The sequence below is a fragment of the Anomalospiza imberbis genome, chromosome 4 (genome assembly GCF_031753505.1).
Source record: "Anomalospiza imberbis isolate Cuckoo-Finch-1a 21T00152 chromosome 4, ASM3175350v1, whole genome shotgun sequence".
NCBI lineage: Eukaryota > Metazoa > Chordata > Aves > Passeriformes > Viduidae > Anomalospiza > Anomalospiza imberbis.
In genome coordinates this window covers 50674218-50688418 of record NC_089684.1, presented here as the reverse complement: position 1 = coordinate 50688418, position 14201 = coordinate 50674218, and the positions used below count along the sequence as shown (strand labels likewise).

Below are 14201 nucleotides of genomic sequence, written 5' to 3'. Positions count from 1 at the left end.
AGAGGGAAAATCCCTGCCCTTGGCATGGCAATAGTGGCACAGGCTGGTAAATCTGGCCTGTCTATCCATGTGCAGGGAGAACAGCTGAAGGGAGAGGAGAGCCCCTCCCAGCACAGCCCAGGATCACCTCACAGGAGAACCCAAGAGCCCATCCAAGGACAATCCAAGAGCTCATTTAGGACAAATCCCTAGCTTACTCTACTCCTTCCTTCCACCTCTGCCCTAGGCTGTGTGGTCTCCTGGCCCTTCCTGAGCTCTGGGGCTTGCCAGCCCTCTCTCTGAGCTGTTCACTGCTAGCCCAGCAAGTTCTTTGAGAGGTAGATTAGTCTTCCGCTGGTCAAATGCATTGAATAGGATCATGGAATAGTCTGTGTGTGGCTAGGAGGTGGGAGATGGGATAAGGGGTTGTGTGAAGCCCCAGGGTTTCAAAGATCATGAGTTAAATTTGCTTTGTTTTCTGGCTTTGCAGGCTGGGAGCTGTGGTCTCTTGAGAACTCTGAAGACCTCTTGGTAACGTTTGATACCTGTCAGGGGGGAAAAGATTTGCAGGTGTAAACAAGAGTAAATCTTAGAGAGCAAAGGGAGATGATTGCCTGCAGGGGCTGTATCCATGCAGTAACTCACCAGCTTGTCTTTTAATAGCAAGGAATGCAGGGTTTGCTTATGTTTACAAGCAGAAAGAGTGGAGAGAACTCTTTCTTTTTTGGGTCCACAGACTGCATGCCATGTGTAGGCATTTAGTCCGTGTGCTCAGGCACTCAGCTGTGGAGAACAAATGGATTTCAGGTGGGGGTTCTGAAGTGGAGCTCAGCTGAGCTGACATCTCCACTCTGCTGCAGGCCCTTTTAGAGTCTTTGGTCCTTTATAAAATCTTGCCTGTGTTTCAATTACCACCTTTGAAACTAAGGCAAGGGAAAGCACTGATCCAGGCACATCTTTGCAATGCACAGATCTTCTGCTTAGGGGATCCATGAAAGCACCTGGGCTGGCAGATAAAGCAAAAGTTGGAATGCTGGTTAGAAATTTCTCCTGACTGTGAGGAGGAAATAACTTCTGCCACATGGGCTTCTCTGGATGTTGGCCCAAGTTCTTTGCAACACCATCTCTCTGGCTTTTCTCAAGCCAGGGCAAATCTTTCTGAATCTGATCTTTTCACTTCCATGTTTGCTTCCACTGTAGAGTTTTCCTAGGCAGCTGAGTAAGAGTCAGTCATCCAGAGGAGCCACATTAGCTGCTCCATACCACTAAGTCAGTGCAGAGCAAACCAGAAAAACTGGCTAAGCTGCTAAGGGAAAGATCTTCCATGGGCTTGGGAATCCTCTGGTGGGGCAGAGTCAGCGCAGAACAATTCCTGCTGCCAGCTTGTGGACTGGATTAGAGATGGGTAAAGAGCCAGTAGTGCCTTTATCCTGATGCATGCCAGGTGAACTCGTGTAGGTGGAGTTCAGGTGATGACAGGAACCTTCAGAGACCTTTAATGGTGGCCTGTGTATTGACTGAGTTGGCCTTGCCAGTCTGTAGCTCACCAAGTGAAGTCCAGATGGATTTGATGCTCACAGGTTGGTCCTCCAGAGCTGCTCTGATGCTGCTGTGCTGACTGATCTCTGCTGAAGAATAATTTCTTTGCTGCAATAAAGAACTCTTGTAGTTTTTACATCTCCCAGATGGGTTACAGAGTGGGTGTGTGTCATTTACACCTAACAGGTGCTTTTCACTGGGTGTGTGTGGGGAATAAGGAGCAGCTGGAGGAAATATCTTACAGACACAGCAAGGTTTGTTAGCTCCTTCTGATCAAGCAACTATTCCTGAGTGTGTTGTGTGTTCAACTGCATCATTTGCACCTCATCTATTACCTGCTTGCACAGGTAGAGTGCCTGTAACCACTGGAGAGGAAGCATGTGCTTTTCAAGTAAGTAACATGAGACAGCATTTGCAACTGAAACCTTTACAGCATCAGCTTTGGGAAAGCAGTTTGATGGGGACTGGGGTGCACACAGTTGCCCCCAGGTCCGAGGAAGTGCACAGGGAGGACAGATATGGCTGTGGCACAGGCACAGCCTGCTCTGGTGTCCGATAAGCCCTTTCTAGGGAGTGTGCATTGCTAATTTATCTGGAAAACAGCCTCCAGAAATTTCCAAGACAGACTGGAGATCCCAGCAATGCCTAATTCTGTGGAATTTTCCTGGGACTGTGCAGAACTCCTGTTTATGCTGGTACCATTGCATAGAGCTGCCCCTGCTGTGAGAGGTTCCTACACAGGTGGGTGTTGACCCAGCCCACACATTTAAAACCTCAGAAAGATTTTCATTTACTCAGTGGCCACCAAAACTGGTTCCTTTGCTATGGCTTGCCTGCTGTGGGAGACTGCCTTGTGTTGGAAAGGATATTATCTGACATGCCTTTGCTAGCACCATGGTAAATGCTACTTTGCCCAGCTGTCCTTGCTGCTGCCAAAGGCAAAGTAAAATTGAATATTGTGGTGGTGTTGATCTAATCATACTAATGAATATATTTGCTAAGATGAACTTTTCCAAGATGAACTTTTCCACTGTAGACATAATCTGTAGTTTCAGACAAGTTAAAGAGTACATAAATGAATCATCTCTAGCTGGTGTCTGTGCTCATTGTGGTTGTAACTACCAGCTGCTTTTATAGAGATGTTTGTTGGAGAGGAGAGCATTGGCTCATTTATCTCAACAGAATTGTTGGTGGGAAATGTGGGGGAACTTGGAAAAGAACTTACTGCTCCCTTAATTTTTTTTCCAACATCAGGGCAGGTGGGATACAGGCATTAGGAAGATGGTGAAAGTCATTGTAGGCACAAAGTAAGGAGCTGAGAAGCATGCTCTTGCCCTTTCATTGCTTGTTTTTGCTGGCCTGACCCTGTGCAATGCATACACTACTAAGGAATCTGGTAAATCTTCTATCTTGAGCCAGAAAAGTGGATTTTGAAAATTGTTTCACCAAACTCTGAGACCAAGACATGCACAAGGGCCACTAATTATCTGGAGTATGGGAGCAGTTATCACTTGGTCAACCCAGTTCATGGCTGACATATTAGCATTCCCCAGGATGGAGAAGTTGTAGCTGCCTCATCCCTGGACGTGTTCATGGTCAGGTTGGATGGGGCTGTGGGCAACCCAACCCAGTGAATGGCATCCCTGGCCATGGCAGAGGGCTTTGGAGCTAGATGGTCTTTAAGATCTCTTCCAACCCAAACTATTCTGGGATTCTGTGACTGCCACTCTGGTATTAGGGAGGCCAGAGGGGTCCATATGTAACTGCCCATTTAATCTTACAGAGATATTAAGAATTTTATTAAGCATGACAGAGATGGAACTTGAACTGGATTTGAACAACTCAGTAACAGTTGTTCACTCTTAACTTTCTCCTGCAAGCCAAAGTAAGCACATCTCTTCCAGTGGGAACCACTTCTGAGAGTCACAGAGGGAGTGTGGCTGATAAGATGCATGGCTCTGAGGGTGATTGCAGGGCTTCCCTGCACACAGAGCTGTTCCAGGGCAGTCCTTGTGATCACAGAGGGCTTTTCATGGAGTGGTCTGGAATCTGAGGGAGGAATACACTCACTCAGCTGCAGGCAGTGAGCTGGAGCGTTTTAGAGCTGAAGATGATGAAACTGTAAGTGAGGCAGTCCAGCAAGATCTGAGGTACCACCATCACTTATGCCTGCATGCACTAATTGGTAGGAGACCAGAGGCAAATTTAAATAAAAACACACTGCACAATTATGGGAGATTAAATCAAGCTGGATTTACCAAAGCTGCAGGAGTGAAGGGAAGAAGCACATGGCTGCAGTTTGGGTAGGCATTACAGGAACTCTGTCTGCCAAACCTCCCTGACCATCCCACCAGAGGCAACTCTTGAGTGACCAGCTAAAGGGGGCTCAAGAAATGACCCCTTTAGCTTTACTCTTGAACCAGGTGGGTAACTCTGCAAAGGACTAAGTAAAAGGGTTTGTAGAGATTTAAGTAGAAGGGTGTGGAGTCAGAGCTGAGTCCTGCAGAGCTTGTGTTCATTTCCTTTCTTTGGTGCTGTGTACAGCCTCAGTTTTCATCTCAGCCTGTGCCACAGCAGCCATTTAGAGATCAGGGGTTGGGTGCAATGTGCTTGAAAAAAATAGTACTTAAATAAAATAGTAAGACTGAACCCAAGAAGCCCAGGAAAGGCTTTTTGCCCATGTCTGCTCAGAGACTGTTGTTTGCAGCCCAATGAGAAGAACACACAATCTCCAATCTCAAAATGAAGCTCTGAAGAACACCCACCAAATCATAGACTCATTTAGGTTGAAAAAGACATTTAAAGTCATCAAGTCCAACCATTAATGCAGCTTTGCCTAGGCCACAACTAAACCATGTCCCTAAGGGCCACATCTGCACATCTTTTAAATACCTCCAGGTATTTAAATACTTTTACTGGTTAAATACTTTTAAATACCTCCAGGTATTTAAATACCTCCAGGAATGGTGGCTGCACCACTTCACTGGACAGCCTGTTCCTGTGCAAGAGTACAGGATCATTTAACAGAAGTTCAAGCAACAAAAGACATAGAGTAAAGTATTACTCGCTTTCATATGGCTGAAGATTTAAGTGTGAAGCACAGAAGTGACTGAAACAGCACCTCTCACAGAGGTTTTAGTGGCCAGTCACCACCACAAATCTAGAAAACTGTTCTACTTGAAGCAACATCATTGTCAGAGAGAAGGAAAGAGCGAGAAGGGCATTCAGAGCTGAATCATTATCTAATTTTGCAAAACTTATATGTTCATGCCTGAAGATTTCCTTAAAAATACTTTTACATTATCTTAAATATGAGTGAAGAGCAGAGTTGGTAACTGCCATCTTTGCTTCCTTAGGTACTGGGATTGTGACACTACATGGTGTTTAGGTGCTGTGAAGAAAAGCTGTCAACATCTCCTGGAAAGTACTCTTCATATTAAACAATGAAAATTCAAAAATAGGGTATCCAACTGGTGGCTTAGACTGAAAGGTAATCAGAATTAAAAGTCCTGCTTCTTTGGGCTGGAATTGTGAATGTGTGGGTCTATTAGTATAGAAAATTGCTATAAACCCCATACCCTGCATTTGTCTGTCATAGCAGTGTCTTCTGCCATGCCCATCGAAACAAGACTCCTCGTCTTGTGTGGAAATTTAGTCTTTGGTGTCAGGGATGGATCACCACCAGGGAGTTAGGGAGAGTTGTCCTAGTTGGCCAGACAGCCCGTTTCACCAAAGCCAAGGTGGAAGCCCAGCTAGAAATCCATTGCCTGGGCCCTCCCTAAGCATGGATTCACACGGGGAAATGCAATTCCCAGGGTGCTCTACATCCACATAGTCACTCAGGCCAGCACTGACTTGGGTTAATTACAATAAATGCTCTTTGAAGCATATTATGGAGAGGGAATGGCAGGTATTTCACCTTGACTGACTGAGTTAAGCTCCTTTCCTTTTGCAAACTGTTTTCCAAAGTACCACAGTGTTAGTTTGCTCCTCTTCATCCTGCAGTGAGAATAATTTATGTGGAACGTGTTTTCCCTCCTGTTAAATACTTTTTCTTAGCATGTCAAGAGTGTACATTGCTGCTGGCAAAAAGCAACCAGACTTGTAGAAAGAAAAATTTCTGAAGAATGTGTGGGGTGTTTGGGTGGAGCACAAATGAGCAGATGTTCCCACAGAACAGCAGGGTTTTATGGTGAATGAGCAGAGGTAAAGCCCTGGCTCCAGGGCAGCTGGATGCGTTAGATGTGCTCCAGTGTAAGAGCCACAGATGCAGCAGGACTGCAGGAAAAATGACTGCTGGGATGTGACTGAACCCTTGAAATGCTGCATCTGGGCGTTTCCTGCTGAGGGAGATTATTGGGATGGTTGGATGTGGGATTACTGGGATGATCTGTGTCCGGCTCACAGCCACCCTCAATTGACAGTGTTTGGCTTTCTGAAGCAAACTAATGTGAAGTTTAATGTCAGGCAGAAGAATGCCTGTAAGAAGTTTCAAACCTGAGCATTGAAAGATGGGCCGTTTAAATCCATGTTATTTGGAAATAGTAAAATGCCATTTCTTTGGCTTGTCATTATTTTTGTGAATGAGTGGTCAAAAATAATGAAATATCTCTTTCACCTCACCCAAGCAAGGTCGAGAAGCCCAGAATCTAATCCTCCACTTCATCCAGTGTGGTCCCTGTGCCCCAGTTCCTAGGGGTACTGCTGCAATGTGATCAGATAGTGAACAAAGCTATTGCTTTAATTTGCAACATATTGAATCTCTCAGGCCTTCTGAAAATATGTGCCTTAGCTTCAGTGTCTGTAAACTATGATAATTAGCTGTAGAAACTCATCTTTCAAGTTTGACATCTTTGGCACCACCCTAAAAGATTACTCAGAGAAAGGAAAAGCCCCTCCAGTGCTCCCACTTGTCACTGGACCCTGCCTACATTTGTGTTCCTGGGAGATGTCTTGCCAACTCGCCCCATTCCTTGAGCTTGCATCACCCTACTAAATACTCTATTAAATTTGCCAAAGTCTTTCTTTTTTTAGCACCTGTAAGATGTGAAAATAGAGAACTTAATGATTAACCTAAATGTTTCTCTGATTCTCTGATAATAATTTATTTTCTGCTGAAATTCCCACTCTCTGCACATGAGATGCCCCATCCAAAATCTGCAGCATTTGTGCCTGAATTTCAAGGTACCTAAGATGAATGTTGTGAGCTGTGCTTCTGGACTGTTACTGAGAGCTTGGTGATATCTGATTTCCTCTGTCTTATTTGTATCTTGCTCATGCGTGCATTCTGCACAGAAATCTGGCAAATCTTTAGCTGGACTAAATTGAGATGTTGCACCTCATCTGATATTTAATGCGAACCATTCACACCTTTGAGGCTGGAATTAAGTGTCAGGTTTCAGTCACTGTAATTAGCAGTTGCTTGATAGTTAAATCCCTTTTCTGAGCCAAATGTATCACTCAGATACTGAGGAAAGAAAAATAAACACAGATCAGATCTGAATTAGATTTGATCATTTGGAATTACATGCAAACTTTGAAAAGCAAAGAGATGTGGAAGCTCGTCCCTTTGTAGCCACAGAGTCTCAGTTCTCAGTGGGATAAAAAAGCTTTGCTATAAGCCATGGGATGACTTTGCTGGCCCTTTCTGTCCTGTGTAGATGAATCCTGAGGGATGATGTGGACTTTGCAAGGGAGTAACTTCAGGAACATTTTCAGGTGCTTTTAGGAAGGGGCTGTTGCCTTGGTATGAGTCAGCTGTGAGGAGCATCCCAGATCAGAATCACAAAACAGCCAATTCCTGAGTGAAGAATGAGGTCTCAAATTATAGTGTTGCCTTTTTTTTTTCCTCCTTTGCAGGATAATCACAGGTGGACCTGTCACTGAACAACCCCAGCTATAGCATATTTCACAGGTCTTGCTTATTGCATGGAGTCACAGTGAGATGCAAACCTCCCTGGAGGTGTTTAAAAGGCATGTGGCACTTGGGAACATGGCCTAGTGGTGGGCACAGTGATACTGGGCTGACTGGTGGACCCAATGATCTTAAAGCTCTTTTCCATTCTCAGTGACTCTGTGATGACCAACACTTAAATACCAGGAGGCAGCATTGCACCTGAGCATTCACCCCTAACACTGCATTGCTTGACTGCTTCATTTCTCAACTTTAATGTTGCATAAACAACTGTTTTTCTGCCCCGTTCCACATGCTCACACATGCACAGAGGCCTTGCTTCTCCAGTCCCTCCCACACAAGCAAACCTCTATTGGCTTTGCTGGAAATTTTGCCTAACACCTGAAATGATGGTGTTTTACAGGGTTCCTTGAGGCTGACTGTATAATGAGGATGTATCTCCCTTTTGGAGAGCTGCCCACTCTCCTTGGGCTCATACAGTTTGTACACTCTTCTCTGTTTGTAAAATCCATGATTCTCATTGATCTGGGCAAGGCAAATATGAGTTGTACCCCTGACGTGAGGATTGTGATGCATTCAGCCAACCAAAATTATTTTGGATTCTGTAACCTCAGAGCAACCCCTTTTGCCAGTAATTTCTTGCCCTTTCTCTACCTTGTAAAAATTTCTTAAATTCTACTTTTGAGTACAATACTTGGAAAAGTCATGCCAACAGCACTCTGTAATGCTGTAATGAATAAAGCACTTACCTTTCTGTTTTGTGAATGTCCAGTAACAGCCTTGCTTTTGCAAACTCAATTCCTGAAAATGTCGTTAAAATCATTCTCAAAGAGTGAAAACTGGTAGTGGAGTTTTGCATGAAATGAACTTGGTATCTGAAGGCTCTCACTGCCTCAGGTGTCTTAAGTCCTCTTTATTTTTTTTAAAGAGAAAAAGAAGCAATCATCACAAATAAATAATAATCTGGGATAAAAACAGAGTGTGCATGTATCTCCTATGCTCTGAGACCCTTTTGATGAAAAATCTCATCACAAGTAATTAACAATTAGGGGGCACAGGTTGAGGTGGAAGGAAGTGCATCCAGAATGTTTCAGCCCATCTGAGACTTTCTCCAGCTTAAGGCAGAATTAGTCTTAGTGGTAAACATCAATAAAACTGGTAAGCAATACTAAAAGCATCCATTTTCCTAGAATTTTTACCTAACAACAGACCTGCTCCTAGGCTGAAATTGTAGCTAGCAAGCATATAGGTATCACTATATATTAATTACAATGTATTTGTTAATAGCAGGAAAAAAACACTTGCAGAGAAAAGGAGAGTGATGCCCACCTGGCAGAGCTCCAGGTATACCCTTCTGCCCTCTGCACAGACATTGATCTGAGCAGAAACACCAATTTTCTGCTTTTATTAGGCTGCAGGAGGTCCAGCTCCACTCATCCATCATGAACCTCTTTGCTCAGCCTGTACAAGGAGAGATGGGAGCTCCTTTGCCTTCATCCCTTGCAGCCTGGAGCCAGCAGCTCTGTCTGGATCTTGGTGTTGGTTCAGCATCAGCCTCACAAGGTGTGTTGCATTTATCTGCCTTTTTTTTTGTTTTCCTTTTCTTTTTTTTTTTTTTTTTTTTTTTTTAATCTAATAGTTGCTGTGCTGTCCAGGAGCCAGATATGGAGATATGGGGGTTTCAGACCTTGGTAGTTGATTTGCCAGATGAAGTCCCTGGTGATCAGGGCTATACTGCACACCTTCTCCTCTCTCTTGAGCTATTTGAAAGACGATAAAACGTGCAAAAGCATTACCTAATTTTCACATGCTTTTGTCATATGAGTATTTCCTTCGGTAGTTTGTGAAGGGCTTTTTGGCGGATGATTTTTATTATTTGGGTGTTTACACACCCCAGGCTGAGGCAATAAGGGTTGTTCTGAGTGGAATGGCTTTTTTGAAGAGGGAAGACTGCACAGTCTCATCAAGATGGTGCAGGTGTTCTCCCAGAGTTTGACCATAAATGCCTTTGGGAGGTACTTGCAGAGGTTTTGCATGTGTAAACTATAAACCTCCAACAGAAGCATTCCGTAGGAATGTATATGCTGACGAGGGCATTTCCACAAAAGCATTTTACAATGCCAGATCAAAAAGGCCTAAAATTTGCCTCCTGCATCCCTTGTGTAGGTTACAGTTGGCTGCATGGTTTCTGTCCAAGAAAGAATATCACCAAATATTTGCATTACGTGTATAATAAGAGCTCTGAGATGACTTTCAGACTACCACAGCTTTGAAATTCTCACATGCAGGCGATAAATGAGTGGCCCTTTCTGACAGCAGCACATTCCCAGTGTGTGAACTCACAAATAACTGGAAAGGTATTGCATCTTTCTTAGGAAACCATCTGACAGCTTGGAACTTTCCGTCCTTTTATGAAGATGACTCAGCTTCCCCTGTGCCCATCTCTGTTCTTCTCCTTTGGTTTCCACATTGCCTTTACCAGCTGAACATCTCAGTGCCTTTATGCTGACATGCCCAGCACTGCCTGCTCAGCAGTCTCCTAAGGGTTTAAAGTCCATAGTCCTGTCGGTATCACCTGCTGGGATTCCCTTGGCTGGGCCAGGAGGGGTGTGGTAGAAGCCAGGCTGCTGCTAAGATAAGAAACTGCCATCAAATGGGAGAAGACATCCCTGGAAGATGGCATTAGGCAAAACCCTAGGACTGGCACTGGACATCCTCTGAAGCCACTGTCCAAAAGGAATCAATTAGACACATCCAAGAGCTGATCCTGTCCCTCTGCTCAGGCCTCATGGACGTCCATGAAGGCATGAATGAAATTAATGAATGAAAATATGGTGGGCGTCATCCATGTAATGTCAGCATTTAAGTGCATGATCTTCCCGCATGGAAGATGTGTGTCTGTCACTCCAGGACAGGGAGGTGGTTGTTCTGGAACCCTGTAATGTGCAATGAGCATCTGTCAATGCTCTTTTAGTTTGTTCCTCCAGAATGGCCTCAGGCACCATCACCTCTGGGCATGCCATTGCCTGTGGGACAGACATGGATGTGTGACAGACAAACACTGCCGGGAGGCACAGGAGGCTGAAAACAAATCTCTGTCTCCTGCAATGTGAAGACGTTACCTGTCAGCACTACTAAAGCAGGTTTAATAGCAAAGTCTGCTTGAAAACTTCTGCAAAGTCAAGCTCATCTGTTGTTTGGGAGAAAATTGGCTTTTTCTGCCTCCTCTGTATTACTGGTGTGAAAGTGGAAAAATTGGCTGAAACCAATAAATGTGTTTTCTGCCTTGCTGAGCAGACTAGACAAGTGTCTGATGAAAGGTCAGCAGAAAGAGTCATTTCTTGACTGAGTTATTTTCTCTACTGGGGCAAAAGATAACTGTGCTGCCCAGGAAAGACAAGGAATGATTTCTCTTGTGTTGGTTTGGGCAGATTTGGCAGGATCTGAGCTACCACATAGAGTAACATGCTGGCTCCTGGGAAAGTTGTGAGCTGCTGGCTGCATCCTGGTTGTCCAGGCAGCTGTTCTGGCTGTGCAGGAACACGTCAGGAGTGCATAACAGCACTTCTTCAAGGAGCTCAGTGCTGTGTCTGTGCAGGCTGTGACACTAAGTTATTCTCCAAAGCGTATAGCTCCTTGAGGCAGCTTCACTGAGGACTTGTAAGAATTCATTTGGGTTTTTTCCCCAGTTCTACCAGTCTGGCAGTGCCCTCAGGGGATGTTCTATGTTTTATATTGCCTTTCTCAGCCTTGATTTTCTGCTGCCCATAGTTCTGCTCCTGTCCTATTAAGAGGTTTTGCTGGTATGAGTCAAAAGTTTCACCACTCCTGCTTGTAACCTGCTCTTTAATACAGTCTGTAACATCTGGAAGTCTCTCATTACACCAACATCCATGTTGCCTTTGGCTCAGGGTTGGCTGAACCCAGTGCCTACCTGGCATGTAAGGCAGTGGTAGCACCTCCCACCCCATCTCAGTGAGCATACAGAGGGTGGCCAGGCAGCCCCAAAGGTGAGTGTGCGTGGCATTTAGCTAAATGCAGCAAGAAGGGCTAGGCAGGGTGTGTTATCACTGGGGACGATATGTGCTGATTATCCATCTCATTCTGCCCATTATCAGTCTGTGCTGCCTTATTTTCTGGCCAAATGTGTAGGGAGTGCACCCTGGTGTCCTGGAGGTGGGGAGGTGCTTTATGGTCTCCTGGCACCACATTTCCTCTTGCTTTTACTGTTTAAATTTTGTGCCCAATGCCTATATGAATATAGCACTGGGTTGGAAGATGCACTTGGCTTGGTTCCTTATTTCTGCTCCCTTCTCCCAGCTGGGGTCCTTCCTTCTTGATGGAATTGCCAGTTTTTCCTGCACTGGTGAGGAACCTGGAGCAAACCATGGATGGTGAGTGTGATGCAGACTTTGGCCTTAAGCAAAATCATTCCTGTGCCAATCCCACTTGCACATTTGGTAAGATATCTTTCTTCTGCTCGCATGCTTCCCCATCCCCTGCTCCTGCCAGACACCACCATCCAAAGAAAAAAAAAAGGTCTGGGACAGAGCTGGTCTTTGATGGGCACCATAACGCAGAGTTGTGTGGCCAGAAATGTCCCCACGAGGCTCTGATTGCAACACTGTACACTACAACAATGATTTCTTTCTTGGTTTTAGATAATAATCTTGTTGGGGCAGGGCACAACGCTTTTTCAGCTTGATATGTTACCGACACCTGAGATGATATTTGTGAAAAACAACATGATGGTTATGAAACAGAGAAACTAAATGAAAGTTAACATGCCTGAGAAAGTGAAGGAAAAAGAAGGTATAAAAAAGAGTGACAAATCCTTTCCCTGTATCTGGTGAGCCCATGGTCCTGGGCCACAAAACCCATTAAAGTTCTTCAGCTCCTGGCATCTCCTCTGGCTGTTCCCTCATGCCCTCCTGTTGTTAGTAGCTCTGCTGTGTTAAGCAGAGCCATCATCCACCCTTTACTCTCCTTTTCCATATCAGCACAACACATCTTGATATTCCCTTCTCTGCAGATTATATAGCTCCTGGGAGGGATGAGCTTGCTCAGAAGAGTCACCAGAGGAAACACCTCCTTTGAGTTTGAAATGGCACCAACCACCACGACTGCTGTTATGGTTCTAGCTGCCTTCTCCTACTGACACTTGCAGGGCTTCAGACTTTTGTTCCTTTTGCCAAATCCTCCCTGTCTCACCATGGAGCCATGACCAATGGAAATAAATCACAATTTTAGGAATTTATTTGAATGTTGCTATGAAACAGGTCACAGCGGCCAGTGAGAGGCTCTATTTGTGTAGTCACCCACAGAGGAAAGAAGACATTTGTTTTGCTTTGAAAAGTAACTCTTTCATGTGTAAAGGGTATTTTGGGTTTGGGTGGAAGGCTGCAGCCATTGAAGGGGAGATGAGCTGCAGTGGGATGTTCGCTCAGTCACACAGCCTAACCAAGTAAATTTGCAAATTTTCCTTGAGGTTGTTTTATGTGTTGCTCAATTCACGTCACACGCTGCAGCCAAATGTTCAACGTGGGCTTAGAACTGGATGCATTGTAGGGCAATTAAAGTAAAATATTACCCTCTCCTCCCTAGGCCACAAGCAAACACGGCTGCGGGTGAAGGCCAGCAGAGGAAGAATGACATCATGAAACCCGAGGGAAAGCAAACACCAAGCCAGCGCCATGTGCAGGTCAGCCACTGCACCAGGACAGACTTTCCTCTTTGTGACTTTGACTTCTGTGCTGTTTGCCCAGCAGGCTTTTATTGGGAAAGCTTTCAAGCACAGGTGTGCTATACACCAGAGCTCACTGCAGAAGGATCTGGCCCTCCCCTGCTTTTCCAGTCCTGGTGGTGGCAAATGGAGCACAAAATCCTCACCACCCTGCCCTGATGAAGCAAGTTCCCCATGAGCCAGCAAAAGGCCATTTAGCCACACACTGCCTCTAGCCCTGGATGGCCAGGACTTGTCCTCTGGCCCATGCTGCTCCTGCTGGGGCAGGGCTCAGGGCTGGCCACCAAAGTGTGTCCTTAAAGCATGGAAGCAACTCATTTCAGGTAGCAAGACTCCTCTCACAACACAGTAGCGCTGAAAGAATGGCATCTTTTCTTACAATGGCAAGGAAATTACCTGAATCTCATGTAATTTTAAAATTCTTTTCTGTCCAGGATGGAACAGCGCTGGTGCCAGTCCCAGTGCCACAGATATAATCTTCTTGGATGCATGCCATTCCATGCCCAGCTACTTAAAGCACAAAGGTTTGCTAGTGGGCAGGCTGTACACAGGTAGGCAAACTTGCATGCCTAGAGCCAGGTGTCTGGGATGCATTTCAACAGGATCACTTGTAGGAATCAGTATTATATGAAAGTGCTGGTAGGATTGGCCCAAAGTTTCCCAAGCTGCAACATCCCCTGCATTGTCTGCTACCAGCAAAACCAGGTTTTACTGAGTTCCCTTGCTTAGCCCCCCCAAAGTCAAAGCCAGGGCTGACACCTCTGTGCACACAATGGCTTGTGTGGCTATAAATACACCCACTAACAAATACAGAAGACTGCCCTTCAACCAAAATGGCTGTAACTAATTTATTATGAATACAAAACCTGAACTGGCCAGGATTTGCAAAGCAGCACTATAAAAATTAAACCTTCCTGGCGCTACAAGTCCCAGTGCCTCGAACACTTGCTTTTGCAAAGGACCCTCACAACTGGGAATAAACCCCAAAATTTATCAACTTGTTTATTTTTTTTTTGGTAGAAGTAA

The 14201-nt window shown here is 45.0% G+C and overlaps 2 long non-coding RNA genes across 4 annotated transcripts; one reads left to right on the top strand and one right to left on the bottom strand.

Annotated features, from left to right (window-relative positions):
• Positions 1-462: 462 nt before the first annotated feature.
• On the bottom strand, positions 463-1613 carry LOC137472934 (uncharacterized). Its single transcript, XR_010998495.1, has 2 exons — positions 1527-1613; positions 463-985 (listed from the first exon to the last, which is right to left on the bottom strand). It is a non-coding gene; the product is annotated as an uncharacterized lncRNA (long non-coding RNA).
• LOC137472933 (uncharacterized) lies at positions 882-14130 on the top strand. 3 transcript variants are annotated; one of them, XR_010998494.1, is made up of 4 exons: positions 882-1003; positions 7389-7495; positions 8854-8995; positions 13610-14128. It is a non-coding gene; the product is annotated as an uncharacterized lncRNA (long non-coding RNA). The 3 variants fall into 3 exon arrangements; XR_010998493.1 differs by lacking the exon at positions 882-1003 and adding an exon at positions 1826-1909 and having other exon boundaries at positions 7378-7495; positions 13610-14129; XR_010998492.1 differs by lacking the exons at positions 882-1003; positions 7389-7495 and adding an exon at positions 1826-1909 and having other exon boundaries at positions 8851-8995; positions 13610-14130.
• Positions 14131-14201: the final 71 nt, after the last annotated feature.